General features: G+C 42.0%; 1 long non-coding RNA gene across 1 annotated transcript; it reads left to right on the top strand.

Annotated features, from left to right (window-relative positions):
* The first annotated feature begins 5,045 nt into the window (after nucleotides 1-5,045).
* On the top strand, nucleotides 5,046-11,802 carry LOC114647721 (uncharacterized). The gene is made up of 4 exons (XR_003715595.2): nucleotides 5,046-5,161; nucleotides 7,257-7,287; nucleotides 10,264-10,294; nucleotides 11,716-11,802. It is a non-coding gene; the product is annotated as an uncharacterized LOC114647721 (long non-coding RNA).
* The last annotated feature ends 6,466 nt before the right edge of the window (nucleotides 11,803-18,268 follow it).

Raw genomic sequence — 18,268 nt, 5'->3', positions numbered from 1 at the left:
GGTGCTTTTAAACATGTCTACCTGTCTGTGTCTGGGGCTCATTCCACAATATATAGATATATTATGGATGAGTGAAAACACTTGCGAACTCCAAGGAATTTTTGGGGTGCCACCAGGTCACCCTGTTTAATCTGATGCTGCTCATATTTAAGTAAACAGGCGCAAAATGACACTCATCATAAATAAATAGGCACTTTTTGCCTTAGGTTGACATCTCAAAATAATGCTGCTCAGTGGAGCAGGGCAGTGTTTGAGGAGATCCATCCTGTGGCCAGTTCAGATCCAAATGAGGTGTCCTCATCTGGGGACGTCTGGTTTCTACGGGACTCTGACCAGAAGAGGCGGAGTGACTTGCTGTCACTGGGTGTTTGCTCCATGATGTGGATGAGAAATGAGATGATACTGTTACTGACAGTTCCCCCTATTGCCCTGGAGTGGTATTACATACTTCTGATGAGCCTGGAAGGTGATCCTCCTACATGCATATGTAACTATATACATAAATATTATAAAAAACTTCTACAAGAATAATATTTATTTCTATAGCACATTTTCATACAATAATGCATTTCAAAATGCTTTAAAGATGCTTCCAAAAAAAAGAAAAAACAAATTAATATCACATGAAAATAATAATGAATAAATACTATACCAAAATAAACAATGCACACTTACATAAGCTAGATTTATAATTAAGAAAGTGTAGACATTAAATTTAGGATTTTTTTTTTTTTTTTTGAAAATCCAATGATAAGGTCAGATGGCCAGGGTGGACAGAAAAAAAATTCCAGTTAGGGTGGACAGAAAAAACCAAAAATCCAACTAAAGACCCGCATGTCTCCACTGGGCATCCCATCTAACATACATGTTCTTAAGTAGCTCTTTATTTGATTTTTTTTTCTTTGCTTCATCTTGGTGAATTCAGTGCAGTGGGTCTCATGGCAAGTTAGGGTATTTGCTTTCATTCAAACATCACAAGAAGCTGCACAGGACGTTTGATCAGGTGGCAGTGGTACAGAACACCACCACAGAAAAACTGGAAATAAAAAAAGAGAAAAACAATTGATTTTCATATAACTGTATGGTAATTCTATGCATATCTAGTTTATTAACAATAGAAATAACATGTAGCTATGAAAAAGACAAATTATAAAAGTGGGGTTTTAGGAAGTCAGACGGTCATTCTCCAACCTGCTATATCCTAACAGAGGGTCTGCTGGAGCCAATCCCAGCCAACACAGGGCGCAAGGCAGGAACAAATCCCAGACAGAGTGCCAGCCCACCGCAGGGCACACACACACCACAAGCACAATTTAGGATCTCCAATGCACCTAACCTGCATGTCTTTGCACTGTGGGAGGAAACCCACACAGACAAGGGGAGAACATGCAAACTCCACGCAGGGAGGACTCAGGAAGCAAACCCAGGTCTCCTTACTGCAAGGCAGCAGCACTACCACTGCACCACCATGCTGCCTGGTTTTAGGAAGTGTTTTTCAAAATGATCCTTGGTGTTCACCTGGCGTATCTCCAGAGTTTTGGTGCCTAACGGCAAAAGGTCTCGTCATCACTTCTTTTATGCATGGCTCTGGGAATAACAAGCAGACCAGGAAGAGATGTAAGGTTACACCTTGGAGTGAAATTAACTCCAAAATATAATACGAGCAATATTATTTAAGACTTTATGTACCATTAGTAGTATTTTAAAGTCAATTCTAAAGGACTCAGGTAACATGATAACACTGATGCCCACATTATAATTTGCTAGTTAAAATTCTTGCTGCTGCATTCTGGACTGATTTTCTCTCTTGACTCTTTACACCTTACACTATAAATATACCAGCAGGTCATGCCACTTGCAAAAACTGTCAGGTGAGTTCTACACTTGTAGGTTGTGTTGATAAGGGGGATGAGACAGAGGAGAGGAGTCAGGTGTAAAACTTGGTGCAGAAAGAATTGTCTGCAACTTAACATCAGCAAAACCAAAAAACTGATTATTGACCACACCAAAGATCCTCTATGTCTGGTCACTATTCAAGGTGTGGATATATAAGTGGTGAAATCCTTCAAGTTCTTGGGGGTCCACATCAGTGACTGGTTGAACTGGGTTCATAATACTGTGTTAAGACTGTGTTCCTTTAATGTGGGAAGTGACATCCTACACATCTTCTACAACTCTGTGATGGCCTGTGTTGTTGTGCTGGGCTGTTAACATCACTTCAAGAGAGGCCCACCGAATCAATACACTAATTAAAATGGCAGACTCAGTTATGGGAAGCACACTGGAACCCTTGGAGGTAGTAGAGGAGGAGAGAATTAAAACAAAACTGAACGCAATTAGGAAGAACTCTGCACATCCTCTCTCTGACACACTAACACTGAGGACTTTCAGCCAAAGAATCATTCAGCAGAAGTGTGTTGAGGAACACAATGGGGGCTCCTTTATATCAATATGCCAGTACTGTACTGCGCCTCACTGGGACTGGTACTGCCAAGTTAGAAGTTTTTTTCCTTTATAGTCATTCTGGTGTGTATTCAAATCAAAGTGTCTGTACAGTATATACTGTATAACATGTATTTACCTGTCTATTTACTTATGTATTGGCTGGGATTGGCTCCAGCAGACCCCCCGTGACCCTGTGTTCGGATTCAGCGGGTTGGAAAATGGATGGATGGATGTATGTATTTAAAGAGCACTTGTGAAAAAACAAATTTCTCCTTGGGGATAAATAAAGTCTATCTATCTATCTATCTATCTATCTATCTATCTATCTATCTATCTATCTATCTATCTATCTATCTATCTATCTATCTATCTATCTATCTATCTATCTATCGGGCCTTTCATATCTGTCTAACCAACTGATCTCTTTCTTAAGTAGTCCAGTTAGGAGAGCATTACACTAATGTAGCTGACTAAAAAACAAAAGTGTGAATTAATTTGCAATTTTATAAGAGGTCTAACTTTTTCAGATAGCCTGTATTATAGTAGAGAATTGGCAGATCTTGTCCACATGTCCTTCAGAGAGATAGTGTGCACCTCTAAAGTGTCAGAGGAAGAAAATGACAGGTAAATGAAAACACAGTCTGGGGAAGTCAGCCGCAGAGTTAGAGGTGTCCATCCATGTTCTGAACCTGGTGGAGTCAAAAAAGACTCGGAATTGGCAGGCAAAGATAAAGAGCCCAAAATTGTTAGATCATAACAAGGCTCCAAAGACAAAGATGTAGTGAGATTCTGTGACTTAGATATTAGGGGGATTGCAACATGGTGTGTTGCTGATGCACAGGTGTATATTAGGGGTGGATCGTCAAATAAATATGATATAAGTAAGGGCAGGATGTCAATTCTGCAAACTAAATCTAAGGAGTTTGGTGTTAGACTAAAAAAAGAAAAGAACAGGGAAAGAGGTCCTTTCTGAAATTATAACTGTACAATGTGCTGGTAAAGGTGGTTTGAATGTTGTAGTTAAGAAGACCAGTTAACATTTATCCTAGAGTGGTTAAGGAGGTTAGGGAATACATACTGTATGTAAACCCTTGATTCCTAAAAATTGGAGGACTTAATGGAAATGAATGGCTCAATTATCATGTATGGGTCATGGTCAGGTGATGGAAGGACAGACTGGAATCAGTTACAATTTTGGGATGCCAACCAGGCTGTTCCTTTTATTCGTCACCAGATGAAGTAAACAACATCACAAAAAGAAATGAAAAACATTCAAATGCGCTGCTTCCCGGTCCGGGGGTTCCTTCTACTTGGGAGTGTCTCGTGCTTTGCTCTGTGGCTTGCTCAGGCCTTCAAAGAAAGGTGCCTCTCTTTAGGCTGTCCATCCTTTATGGCAAAACCCCCAGAAGGGGCAGGAGTAGGTGCCCTTATTAGGTGGTCTATCAGAGCTGTGTGTCAAGATGGGAAACAGGACAAACTGAGCCATATCCAAGCAACCCCCCTACCCACCCCACCCCACCCAACCCCTTCTCAGTGGGTTATTACATACTTTTGCCAAGCCCTCAGAGGAATCCTCTGATGCCCATGTAAGACAGGGCTTAGATGGGAAAAATGTGTTTGACTGGCATGGTGAAATTTTGTGAAAATCCAAATGCATTCAATCAGGGAGGTACATACAGTATGATAATTCATAATTCTGTTCAGGGCACAGTATCTAGGTGGGGAATATCCAGAGCTTCTTGGGAAGATTATATCTGCCAGATGGCCTAGGAACTCATTGGGATCACATAGTATAAGATGGCAAGTGTGGCAAAGGAACAGGACATACTGTATGTGCCTTACTGCTAAGACTGTTGCCAACATGACCCAAAAAATGAATGAATGAATAAGCGGGGCGGCACAGTGGCGCAATGGTAGCGCTGCTGCGTCGCAGTAAGGAGACCTGGGTTTGCTTCCCGGGTCTACCCTGTGTGGAGTTTGAATGTTCTCCCCGTGTCTGCGTGGGTTTCCTCCCACAGTCCAAAGACATGCAGGTTAGGTGCATTGGCGATCCTAAATTGTCCCTAATAATTCTTTACATTTATATAGCGCTTTTCTCACTACTCAAAGCGCTCTCCACACAGGGAGGACCCGGGAAGCGAACCCACAATCTCCTTACTGCAAAGCAGCAGCAGCAGCACTACCACTGTGCCACCTGTGAGGATAGTGTGTGCTTGGTGTGTGTGTGTGTGTGTGTGCCCTGTGGTGGGCTGGCGCCCTGCCCGGGATTTGTTCCTGCCTTTTTCACTGTGTTGGCTGGGATTGACTCCAGCAGTGACCCTGTGTTAGGATATAGCGGGTTGGATGGATGGATGGATGGATGGATAAGCTTTTGCACTTTAAAGTACATAATTTATTTTCTTTTGCAAAACTCCAGTAATACACAACTTTATAAAACTACCTTCAGGTCCCAAATAGTCAAATTTTCTGTATTACTAATAAAGAGCCAAATGCTTTGTTATGTGCCCATCTTACAAACTAATGCAAATAAATGAGGTCATTGTTTTTTTTACTTTATCTCTGATGTATTTGCCTAGTTGAAACATATAAAACTGCATCAAATACGCAAGCGTTTAGAGATCCTGAGACCTCATCTTCCGAGACGATCACCATGTTTGCTGTGAAAGTAGTTTGCCTCTTTGCCACCATCGCTATGCTTGCTGCAATGGTGGCTGCGGTGAGTATTAATGCTCTACTAGACGACTCCGTCTATATTTCTGGTCAGCTGATTTGCCCTAAAACTGAAATGAATATTGCAGGGTCTTCTCAGACAGAATGATAAGGCAAATTAAATGCTTTTAAATCGTGGCTGATATTCAATTTTTAATTTACGCATACAGTATACAACTGAAGAGTTAACAGGAAACCTTTGCCATCTGCTAATTTTATTTGCTTTGTTGTTACAGTGGATACATAAGTTATTCAGACTCCTTCACTTTCTGTACACTTTATTGTGCTCTAAATTTAATTTTAAATTTATAAATTTGATATTTGTGTCTTTCAATGTACACAAAGTGAAAGGATGTTTTCAGAAAGGCCTGCAGAATTATTAGAACTGTAAAGTAGGCACTGTGCAGTCCAGAAGGTTGTGTTTTCCTAGAGTGGTCTATCAGACTGGCAGATAGTGATGTGTGATTTCTCATTCCAAAGTATCTGCTTCCACTGCTCCAGAGTTCAAAGGCAGTGTGCTTTACACCACTGCAGCTGACGCTTGCCATTGTGCATAGTGATCTTGAGCTTGTGTTGCTTCTAGTGGAAATGTGGTGCTCTGATGAGAGTGACATGATTTATATGTGCCTCAGCAGCCCCACTCTGTACGTTTGCATAGTCTACCACTGTTGCTGCTCCTTGATGTTTCCACTTGACAATAATGGCACATAAGCAGTTTGAAGATCTAACAGAGCATAAATTCCACATACTGAGTTGTGACAAAAGTGGCATGTTATGACATCACTTTTTTATTGCATTATTTGTTGCTCTGAGCTTGAGAGAACCAATGTGGAGTTTGGAGAACCTCCCAGAATGATAGCCATCACTTAATGGTCTACCAATATGGCACAGTGGTAGCAGTGCTGCCTCACAGTAAGTAGATCACGGGTTCACTTACCGAGTCCTCTCTGTATGGAGAGCACTTTGAGTAGTGAGAAAAGCACTATATAAATGTAAAGAATTATTATTATTGTGACCGAGACCAACACTCCCCTCAATTAAAGACACATGGATGCCCTCTTGGAATTTGCAAAAGGGCATGTAAAGTACTCTCAGACTGTGAGAAACAAGATCCTCTGGACTGATGAAACCATATTTAGCATCATATCTGGAGGAAACCAGGCACTGCTTGTCACCTGTGCACTACCATTCCAATGGTGACGCAGTGTGGTAGTCTGGGAAACTAGACAGGGCTGAGGAAAAAGAGAGCAGAGATATCATTTATGAAAACCTGCTGCAGAGAACTTCAAACCTCAGACTGATCTTAAATTTCATTTTCCAATGGAACACCGACGCTAAGCACAAAAGTTCTCTTGGCAGAGCCCAGACTTGAACCCAATCAAACATATCTAGCGAGACCTAAAAGCGGTTGTCCACTGACGGTTTCCATCCAACCTTGAGAGGATCGGCAGAGAAGAATGGCAGAAAGTCCTCAAATCCAGCAGTGAGAAGCGTGTTATGGCAGACTCAAGAAAACATTTCACTGAGTGAAAGTTCTAAATATGCGTGTCAAGGCAATATTTCACTTTTTTATTTGTAATAAATTTGCACTTTGTCATTCTGGAGTGTCATTTGATGAGTAAACAAAAAATTTAAATTATAGTCAGCATAAAACTGCAACATAACAAAATGTGAAGAAAGTGATGGGGTCTGAATACTTTCTGAATCCACGGTCCAATTGAAACATATTGAACTGTTGTGATGATATTCCAGAGGTCTAAATTATGTTTAATTTTCTATACATCAGCTTCTCAAAGAATTTCATTGTTTATTTGGGAATTGTTATCTGCACGGACAAGGTGGGGACATAGATTTGATCAGTGAGTTTTACAAAATGCACGGCAAAATGGCAGCTAATCCGTCACCACAGGCTTTTAAACTGCACGGACGCCTATGATGGAGTAGCTGCTCTCTTACAGGTGTGAACATCTCTCAGTCACTTGAGTGCCCATCTGAGATTATTTGTTTTTCATTTTTAACAATCATGTGATGTTATCATTGACATTGAAATCCTAATTCCAATGCTTTAGTCTTCTCATCAGTCACATTTTATTCTCTTTCAGGACCCTCAGAATGAAAATTATTGTGTATTTGGTAAGATTTTCATACAATATGCCTACCTTATCTCTTAGCACATTTTGAAGAAGCAGGTTGCCATATTAACTTTGTCTGGTGCTCCATGAGTCAGCTCATCATTCAATACAGTTTATTTTATAATGAATTCCCTTGAGGTTTTGTGACTACAGAAAGTCAAATAGATGATATCTAGCTGAAACAAAGGCTCTTCAAAAGAACGCCAGTGTAAGGTAAATTCTTATAGCCTTAATGCTGGGTCACCACTGAGATGATCTATGGATGAAACAGCTTGAATAACAGAAGTATTATACCAATGGTGTTCTGCTCCAGTACTCCTGGTGTCATCATTTGTTTTTTTTCTGCTAGCTCATATGGATAGTAAATATTACAATCTTGGACATGAATTGTTGAAACAGTCGCTAGAAATTCTTAACGGTTTAGGTGTTGCAACGTGTTTTTTTTGTCTTGGATGACCATTTTAGGTACATTACTGCCACCATTATAAATACCCATCATTAGGTCCTCATCCATATATCTAGGGGCGTGGCCTCAAAGGTCATGACCTTTTTGTAATCGGTGCAGTAGGATACAAAGTCTGCTAGGGGTTCTCTTCCTTTAAAACGTTTACTAAAAGTCTTGTCACAAAATTTGTTTTAACTTCTCGCTTGTAATTTTGTTCACCACAGATTTTGTCTTACACTTTGGCTATTTTTGATCTCCCGGCTTTGACCCTTTCTTCTATCTTTATGCACATCTCCCAGTTCTGCTTTAAGTTTACCTGCCATCTCTCTGTCAGGGCACATGCTCACTGTCATTTGAGATTCTTTTTTCTTGGGTTTCCCTGAAGCTGAAAAATGTTAACACCCAAAGAGTCCAATTCTGCAATCAGAATTATGTTTCAGAGTTTCAATTTAAAAGTTGAATCTTTATTTACTGTCTTTTCTGAAGACATTTTGTTTTGGGGGTGACATATGTATTTTTGTCATGCGTTTCCATGGGGATTTCCCATGATGCACCAGAGCTGTGCCACTTGTGATGTTATCACCTTACTGGTATAAAGACCACCTTAAATTAGTCACATTGGACCAAACTACTTACTTTGAATTATGATTACCGGTGTTTTGATACAGAGCTTCTCTTTTTGACTTTAGTTTTTTGTTTTACGATTTGGCTTTGACGTTTCTCATTTTTTGACTATTGTTTTACTCTTGGGCGGCACGGTGGCGCAGTGGGTAGCGCTGCTGCCTCGCAGTTGGGAGACCCGGGTTCGCTTCCCGGGTCCTCCCTGCGTGGAGTTTGCATGTTCTCCCCGTGTCTGCGTGGGTTTCCTCCGGGCGCTCCGGTTTCCTCCCACAGTCCAAAGACATGCAGGTTAGGTGGATTGGCGATTCTAAATTGGCCCTGGTGTGTGCTTGGTGTGTGGGTGTGTTTGTGTGTGTCCTGCGGTGGGTTGGCACCCTGCCCGGGATTGTTTCCTGCCTTGTGCCCTGTGTTGGCTGGGATTGGCTCCAGCAGACCCCCGTGACCCTGTGTTCGGATTCAGCGGGTTGGAAAATGGATGGATGGATGGATGTTTTACTCTTTCACTCTGCTTTTTTTCTTGATCCTCACTCTTTTATTTTTTTGACTGACTGGTTTTTGAATCACTGTTATAATTTCCAATGTCTATACTTTTGTTTTTGTGTAAATTCTTGCGCAGTTCCTATCTAAAAAGAAGAAAGTGCTATACATAGAGAATGGGAACTTCAACCACCCTGAATGCACAACCTGGATAATGCAACAGCAACCATTTTGTGCCAGGATGCTCACCACACTTTAGTTATTAGATGGTGAAGGGGTGAGAGATAGTTAGCTAATCAGAGGCGGGTGATGATTAGGAAGCCAGAATAAGCAGGTCGTGATGGGCAAGTTAACCAGGAAATCAGGATTCACCCTACTCTTTATGAAAGATGTCCAAGGAATCTTTTATGACAACAGCGAGTCAAGACCTCGGTTTTACATCGCATTCGAAGGATGGTGCCATTTTTACAGCACAGTGTATCCGTCTGCTCTGGGGCATAAAGATCCACCCTCAGACTGCACGGGGTGCGCCCCCAATGGCCTCTCTAACACCTTTTCTATCAGCACCTCAAGCTTTTCCTTCTTGGTCTTCCATCCAAATACTGGCTGGACCGCAACATGCTAAGCTTCAAGTGGATTACCTGTTTTGAAGTGGAAGTGGTATGGCTGCTGGTAATATATAGATTATAAAGTTTTGAGACATAAAGAATTTGGATTTGGCGTTTAGCCCTTTGAACTCTGACCTCCCCAGTGTTTCAGCACTGTAACCCTAACCTCCCTAGCAATTTTCAACAAATATACCTCTCGGTTGTTCTGGGAATGCCTTTGTATCTCCTCAGACGAGTGAAAAGCGGTGGCAATGGGGTTATGGTTAGTGTTAGGGTAAGGGATTTCTGGGCAACATTGCTTAGACTGATGCCCCTGTGACCCCAGACATTTTTTAACCTTTAGTGGCCCCATGTCTCATTTTTTCAAATCAATTCAGCTTTATTGTCATTTTACTTTACAGCACAATTGAGCATTCATGTTACTCAGTAGAACATGCTTAAAACTGAAAATTACCGTACATAGAAAAGATAATATAAGACAGTGCAAATGTTGGTGCCATACAATGCAGTAATAATGTAATATCTGTATGTACAGTATAATTGTCAGGACACACGGGGATATGAGTTTTTGTTTGAAGAAAGTTATGTAGGCCAATCGAAAATACAAAACTGTGAGCTTCTGTAATAAGTAACAGCAGTAATGATTCTCTAGTCGTTGATGAATTTTCTGGGTCTCATAATCCTCATGCTTTTTTGGTGTCCACTTGAAGTGCAGAAGCTTTCAGTCAGATATCTTCAATTTATTTTTGTTTATTTTATTCCTCGGCAGAATTTGGACAGTTCTTTTTCAGAGTTTGTTATTTTAACACTTTTACTTCTCTTACAGACTATGACGGCAATCCCAGGTGTTAAAAAAGGTAAGGAACTTAATGAGAGATATGAGTGTGTCATTCTCTTTGCTCTGACTGTGTCTCCACCAACTTCTATTAGCCTCCTTAGTGTGATGTTTAGCCCCGGAACGAGTCAAAAGTGTTGATTTTGTTTCAACGACAAAAAATGTTCTGTGCAACAGAAACATTTAAATCACAGTAAAAATGTTAAGTATTGTATCCACTGTGGTACATATGCAGTGTGTAATGTGTTTTGAAAGCTGCCAACACACATAGACACTGTTCGGGCAAATGTCGAAAGGTTGTTTTCTGATATTTTCTATGTTGGTTGCGCTTCACAGGGTAAAATGTCAGTGCCGACTCCATGATCGATGGCACCTATTATGCTATTGTAGCCTACTAGAGTGCCGGGCTTAGTGATTTCCACATTTTCCCCCATAATGAACATTGACAGTTGCTGCATCATGAACAGTGCTTAGGAGGCAGATATCATTCTTGTACTTTCACTTGATTGCAATCAATTTGGCCTTTAATGACACACATACTGCACCACACTGCAGCTTGACGTGTTTTCACGCAACCAGAATCAACAGGCATATCACAGCAGTTCGGTCATACAGTCCATAAGTATTAGTTTTCCTTTGAAGTAAAAAACAGTTCAGGTGAGTTTTAGAAAGTGTCTGTCGTTATACAGTGACCTTGACTGTGCATCTGGGACCATTAAAAGCTTCAGCAATGGTTTGATATCTTTGCCCTGATCTCCACAATTTTTTTGTGGAAGTCTACAAAACGCTTGGTTTTTCTCCCGATATGAAGTGTGAATTGCTGGACCTTCTATATGCAGGAACACGTGTGCCTTTCTCAATGATGTCCAATCAATTCAGTTTGCCACAGGTGGACTCCAGTTGAGGTCTGGAAACATCTCAAGAAAATTAAAGCAAACAGGAAACATCTGAGCACAATTTGGGGTGCTTTAGCAACGGATCTGAATACTTACAAACATGAGAGATTAGATTTTTTTTAAATTTGCAAACTGCTCTGAAAACATGTTTTCACTTTATCTTTAAGGGTTATTGAGTGTAGATTGATGGACAAAAATAGTAAATTTACCCATTTAAAATGAAATCTGCAACACAATAAAGTGTGCAAAGATTGAGGATGTCTGAATACTTTCTCAATCCACTTGATTTCACAATTGTCTTTGTTCAAGGAAACACTGAGGATCTTTGCAAATTCTATTTTGTGTGAATTGATTTACTTGTTTCTGTTTAAGTTTGTTAAAAATCTTCTCTTGTGTGTTATAACCCATCTTGGCTCTTTAGTCTCATCCCCTCTGAAGACAACTGATCTTCTTCTCCATTGGATGTCCTGCAGTCCTTTGACTGAATGCTTAATTGTTACATTTGCCGTAATCTGTTCATTTATCTTTGTTTCTTTTATCTTCTCAGATAAAGAGATGCCAGGAATCCCCTCAAGACTTTAATCATTAAAAACACTGTGTATTCAAATTTTAATAAAGTAGTCATGCACACTTATTCCTTGTGTCTTGAATTGTCAATCCAGATTGATAACATAGATTTGGTCACTCCACCAGGATGGCTCTCGTGGATTCTTTTGATTTCAGACAATTTCCTCTGAATAATCATAATGGCTGTTATAGAACTACTGGAAGCACCTTGCATTAAAGTTCTATAGTGAAATATCCATTCCCCTTTAATGATGATGATGATGACGATGGCAGAAGAAGCTGACATTTTCAGACCAAGATCTTGGCTGTCTTTTTGTAAACTTTAGCATACCTACTTTAGTGATAAGGAAAACAGCACAGAATTTTTAAATACAATTTTGCCAAATTGCTCCTAAAATGAATTTTGCATGCATTCTTGAAATTTACAAAATGTAAAACTCACTAAAATTAGTTTTTTATAGGGTCTTGTGCCAGAAAGCAAGGGATATTACATCCTAAGGCTTAATCTACAGCCTAACGATCCAATAGCTGCAAATCAAAATGACCAAGGTGGAAAGCTTGATGAAAGAATCGAGAAACTGAGAGTCGAAATAAATAAGAGGGACACCCAACCCCTGCTCGATTAAATGACCAATTATCCGTGAGTCGAAACGAGTTTTGTGGTGAAACCAAGAGTCATAAATACTGCTCTGAATTAAATGACCCAATGTCCACATGATGCATTGTTAAAAGTATGATCAACAGTCTATGAAAGAGTTAAGCTATCCAAGGGCCTTAATTCATCCAAATCTTAATTCATCCTTGAATTCCTTTTTCATGTTCTACACCAGAAAAGAGTTTGCCAAGCATTTGCACATGTAGAAAAATATTACAGATGAAATTAAAATATATGTGCTAATCGTGTTAACACAATATTTTTGCAAAGCAAACTGTAAATGTCATTGCAGATTCATTTCCACACAGCTTGTTTTACTGATCAGTAGTCTTCTTAAAGAAAGCTTGCTGTCAACTAATTACACAAGTAACATAACATAACATAACAATTCTTAAGCCTGATTTATCCATTTCAAGGTCCAAAGTGACCAGCCCCTAATGTGGTTACTGACATCCTTCAGGTCTTCTGCACTCTGTGATGGCTAGTGTGGCATGCTGGGAAAGTAACATAATTTCAAGAAAGGTCCGCTGAATCAACAACCTAATTAAAAGGGCAGGATCAGTTATAGGACACACACTGGACCTCCTGGAGGTTGTAGAGGAGGAGGAAATTAAAACAAAACTCAGTGCTATTACGAACAATGCTGCACATCCTCTTTGTGACATACCAACACCAAGCACTTTCAGCTAACAAACTAGTCTGCAGAAGAGGATCAAGAAACACTACGGGGCCCTTTTATATCTATAGAAATACACCTGCTTAGCAGCTGACTGGGACTTGGACTGTCAAGTCATATGTTTTCCTTTCATTTTAAATTTTCCCCCTTTTCAGTTATTCTGGTATTTTGTTTTTAAACCAAAGTCTATCTATCTATCTATCTATCTATCTATCTATCTATCTATCTATCTATCTATCTATCTATCTATCTATCTATCTATCTATCTATCTATCTATCTATCTGTCTGTCTGTATTGTCAGCACAGGCACAAGACAGAAACTAGCCTGCCCATCCATTACAAGCACATTCATGCACACACCAATAGTGACGCTGAAGAACACTACATTTACTATCATAAGTCAAGTCAAGTTGGGGAGCAGGCACTGGTACAGCACATTGCCGCACCCACTACACCGCGAAACAATTCGGGATCCCGGTTTGCAATCCCCCAGGCAGACACGCGGTCCAGTCCCGCCCTCCGGAAATGACCCTCTATCTGGCGCAGCCAGGTGTTACGTGGGCAACCCCTTGGCCTGGTCCAGCCACTTGGGTCCCCAACAATGAGGATCTTACGAGCTGGATCATCCTTGGGGAAACGCGGCGTAGTGCCGTAACTGACGCTCCCTCACAACGCAGGTAATGTGCCTCATTCGGGACTCCATGAGCAACCGCTCATTCGACACAAAGTCAAACCAATGATACCCAAGGATTTTCCGGAGAGACACAGTACCAAAGGAGTCCAGTCTTTGTCTCAGGTCACTGGATATTGTCCATGTCTCACAACCATATAGCAAGACAGGAAGCACCAGGACTCTAAATACTTGGACCTTCGTCCTTTTGCATAGATAACGGGAGCGCCACACACCCCTTTCCATCGACCTCATGACCTCCCATGCTCTCCCAATCCATCTACTGACTTCACAGGAAGAGTAACCAGAGACATGAATGTCACTGCCAAGGTAAGTAAACCTCTCTGCAAGGTCAACACTCTCTCCGTAGACAGACACACTGCTAATGGCTGTGCCGAAGAGGTCATTAAAGGCCTGGATGTTGGTTTTTATCCAGGATACTCGCAAGCCCAGACACTCAGACTCCTCACTCAATTTCTTGAGCGTCCCGATCAGAGCCTTCATTGACTCCGCGAAGATCACAGCATCATCAGCAAAGTCAAGATCCGTGAATCTTTCTTCACCAACAGATATCCGACAGCCGCTGGATCCCACGACCTTGCCCAACACCCAGTCCATACAAGCATTGAACAGAGTAGGAGGAAGAACAAACCCCTGACGAACCCCAAAATCAACTGGGAAAAATGCAGAGGTCCTGCCTCCACTCTGCACAGCACTCACAGTACCAGTGTACAGGCCGGCCATGATATCCAGCAACCTCCAGGGGATCTCGCAAACCCTTCACCATTCTTCTTTTGCACACATATTCATTGTCTCTCCTCATCACATGTTCATACCACTTCAGCCTACTTTCCTGTACTTTCGTAGATATCTCTCCCATGTTTGTTGTAACCTCTGATTGTCACATTTCTTTCCTGCTGTACTCCCTTTAGTGACTGCTCCTCACATACTTGTCTGGTACTCCTTTGCCTCTCATGCACCTCCAAACCTCTTGACATGGCACCTTCTCCAAATCAATCCATTATCCAACCCGCTATATGCTAACTACAGGGTCACGGGGGTCTGCTGGAGCCAATCTCAGCCACCACAGGGCGCAAGGCAGGAAACAAACCCTGGGCAGGGCGCCAGCCCACCGCAGGGCACACACACACACACACACCCAGCACACACTAGGGACAATTTAGAATCGCCAATGCACCTAACCTGCATGTCTTTGGACTGTGGGGGGAAGCCGGAGTACCCGGAGGAAACCCACGCAGACACGGGGAGAACATGCAAACTCCACGCAGGGAGGACCCGGGAAGCGAACCCGGGTCTCCTAGCTGCGAGGCAGCAGCGCTACCCACTGCGCCACCGTGCCGCCCCAAATCAATAAATAACATATGTAAACACTCCTGTTTCTCCCCATGCTTTCTATGAGATTCTCAATGCAAAGACTACATAAGTTGTTCCTCTCCCTGGCATAAAACAAACCGCTTCTCCCCTATGGTGGTCTCTTTCCCAAGACTTCTGTCTTTAACCCTTCCCAAAGTGTTCTTTATGTGTGACATTAGCTTTATCCCTTTATAGTTTCCACATTCCTGAATATCTCCTTTCTCCTTATGCATGGGTACATGTCACACTGTTCCTCCATTCCTTTGGTATTCTCTCCTGTCCAGGTTTTCTCCATTAGATCCCGAAACACATCTACTCCTTTTCCTAAACTCTTGCACACTTCTACTGGTATTCCATCCAGTCCTGATGCCTTTTCATTTTTTGTTTAGTGCCTGCTTTACTTCCTCTCTCCTTATTTTCCTAACATTTTATTGAATTTATTAAAAACAAACAACATTCCATTAGAGCAAGTCAAATTTTACAAAGTCAAGTCAAGTCAACCCAAACCCATGAGAAAGAGAGCTAGACCAACATAGTGAAACTTTAATAGTAGAAAAGATAAGTAAGTAAATAAATAGAATAAAAAGGGGAAGAGAATCTGCTTCCTCAGTTTAAATGCTTATTCTAAAATATTATTAATTAGATCCTGCCAGGTTTTTAAAAAGTTTTGCACAGGTCCTCTATGTGAGTATTTATTTTTTTCTAGTTTCAAATATTAAATAACATCACTTACTCACTGACCTAAAAGAGGTGAGTTAGGATTCTTTCAGCTGAGCAAGACAAGTCTACGTGCCAATAGTGAAGTGAAGGTCATTACAGTTTGTTTGTCCTTCTCCACTTTAAGTCCACCTGGGAGTCCACCAAACACAGCTTTTAGTGGATTAGGAGGGATTATGACACCAGGGCTGTCTCAGAGGCATTTAAAGATTTTGGTCCAGAATGATGTTAATTTGGTGCAGGTCCAAAACATGAGGAACCACACTCCTCAGCCTCCCTGGAAAAGTCTATTCGGGGGTTCTGGAGAGGAGGGTCCGTCGGATAGTCAAACCTCGGATTCAGGAGGAACAGTGTGGTTTTCGTCCTGGTCGCGGAACAGTGGACCAGCTCTACACTGTTAGCAGAGTCCTGGAGGGTGCATGGGAGTTCGCCCAACCAGTCTACATGTGTTTTGTGGACTTGGAAAAGGCATTTGACCGTGTCCCTCGGGGAATCCTGTGGGGGGTGCTCCGAGAGTATGGGGTACCGGACCTCCTGATAAGGGCTGTTCGGTCCCTGTACAACTGGTGTCAGAGCTTGGTCCGCAATGCCGGCAGTAAGTCAGACCCGTTTCCAGTGAGAGTTGGACTCCGTCAGGGCTGCCCTTTGTCATCGATTCTGTTCATAACTTTTATGGACATAATATCTAGGCGCAGCCAGGGTGTTGAGGGGGTCCGATTTGGTGGACTCAGGATTGGGTCACTGCTTTTTGCAAATGATGTTGTCCTGTTTGCTTCATCAGGCCATGATCTTCAGCTCTCTCTGGATCTTTTCGCAGCTGAGTGTGAAGCGGCTGGGATGGGAATCAGCACCTCCAAATCCGAGACCATGGTCCTCAGCCGTAAAAGGGTGGAGTGCCCTCTCAGGGTTGGGAGCGAGATCCTGCCCCAAGTGGAGGAGTTCAAGTATCTCGGGGTCTTGTTCACGAGTGAGGGAAGAATGGAGCGTGAGATCGACAGGCGGATCGGTGCGGCATCCGCAGTGATGCGGGCTCTGCATCGGTCTGTTGTGGTGAAAAAGGAGCTGAGCTGTAAGGCAAAGCTCTCAATTTACCAGTCGATCTATGTTCCTACCCTCACCTATGGTCATAAACTATGGGTAGTGACTGAAAGAACAAGATCGCGAATACAAGCGGCTGAAATGAGTTTCCTCCCCAGGGTGTCTGGGCTTTCCCTTAAAGATAGGGTGAGAAGCTCAGTCATCCGGGAGGGGCTCAGAGTAGAGCCGCTGCTCCTCTGCATCGAGAGGTGTCAGATGAGGTGGCTCGGGCATCTGATCAGGATGCCTCTTGTACGCCTCCCTGGTGAGGTATTCCGGGCACGTCCAACCGGGAGGATGCCCCGGGGAACACCCAGGACACGCTGGAGGGACTATGTCTCCCAGCTGGCCTGGGAACGCCTCGGGATTCTCCCGGAACAGCTAGAAGAAGTGGCCGGGGAGAGGGAAGTCTGGGTATCTCTGCTCAAGCTGCTGCCCTCGCGACCCAATCTCGGATAAGCGAAAGAGGATGGATGGAGGTCCAAAAAATGTGGCCCAATGAGGCTGGAACTTGATTTCAACGTTTGCAGGTTGGATCTTGCCCGGGAAACATTTTGGACAATTTTAAACGAGACAGGTGTGCTTGATAGATGATTTTAAGTTGAATAATTGTATGCTTTGCACATATGGAGCTCGAGTGAATTTTTTTGCATTGCTGCCTTCCATTCCTTTTCTGAGATGTTGAGTGAGAGATCCTTTTCCCACTGTACTCTGGGATATTTGAAAGGGAGGCACTGTAAAATGTTTTTAGATATTAGAGAAATGCTGTCTGAGTCCTCAAGACTGATCAATATTTTTTCCGGAGTAGAAGTATGTAGGAGGTGATAAAAGTTGGGCAGGTTTTGTTTAGCAAAGTTTCTAATTTGGAAGAAGTAAAGGAAATGTGTTGCTGGATGGTTAAATTTGAAGTATTATTGTTCAAAGGATGCGAAGACGTTGTCTATGTACAGATCTCTAAGTGATATAATCCCAAATGTTTTCCAGACATTAAAAGTTGCGTACATTTGAGAAGGTGGAAAAAGGTGGTTCTCGTGCAGAGGTGCCACCGATAAAAGCTTCTCTGTCTTAAAATATTTCCTACATTGGTTCCATATTCTGAGTGAATGAAGCACAACTGGGTTATTAGTATATTGGCGATGACTTGTGCTTATTGGGGTACAAAGCAAGGAATATAATGAAGTCCTGCAGGATTTTAGTCTTATGTGGATCAGGCCTGTTTATGCTCATCTATTTCTGTCAATGTCCAGGTTTTTATAGCTTGTAAATAATAAAACTGAAAGTTTGGTAGAGCCATGCCACCTTCTGCCTTAGGTCTTTGTAGGGTTACCATTTGGATGTGTCGATGTTTTGAATTCCAAATAAA

The sequence above is a fragment of the Erpetoichthys calabaricus genome, chromosome 3 (genome assembly GCF_900747795.2).
Source record: "Erpetoichthys calabaricus chromosome 3, fErpCal1.3, whole genome shotgun sequence".
Taxonomy (NCBI): Eukaryota; Metazoa; Chordata; class Cladistia; order Polypteriformes; family Polypteridae; genus Erpetoichthys; species Erpetoichthys calabaricus.
Note: the sequence above shows the minus strand (reverse complement) of the source record. Positions and strands in the feature narration are given on the sequence as shown.